A 501-nucleotide genomic window follows, 5' to 3' on the forward strand; every position below is an offset into this window, starting at 1 on the left:
CATATAAATATTATTTAGATATAATATATAATGCATAAACACTGGAAATTACTATTTCTCATATTTAAAAAAACATTTTGAAGTAAAACTTATCAGGATGTATTTCAGCGACCTTCTCACTACTATCTTTCTGTTTTTCTGAACGAGTACTAATATTTTCCTAACTTTAGTTAAGAAGAAAAACAGCAATTGAGGAGAATTTTTGCTCTAAAATCGTATGGGAATTCCTTTTTCTTTCATCATTACATACTGTTCTATTTTTGTGGTTGTTTTATAAGTTCCAGAGACATAAGGAGTGCCCAGTTTAATTTAAATGGTTTGATAAAAAAGAATACCCTTTAGGCAATTTAATAGCACAGATAGAAGTCATGGATTGAAGTATACTGATGACAATTGTTTAATGCATCATTCTCAAGTGACAGCACTATGAATTTCTGCTGCATAACCACCAATGACAGTAAAGCCTGTAGGGTAACAGAGAAAAAAATCCTGCACGGCATT

This window comes from Buceros rhinoceros, unplaced genomic scaffold (genome assembly GCF_000710305.1).
Source record: "Buceros rhinoceros silvestris isolate BGI_N320 unplaced genomic scaffold, ASM71030v1 scaffold14353, whole genome shotgun sequence".
Lineage (NCBI taxonomy): Eukaryota > Metazoa > Chordata > Aves > Bucerotiformes > Bucerotidae > Buceros > Buceros rhinoceros.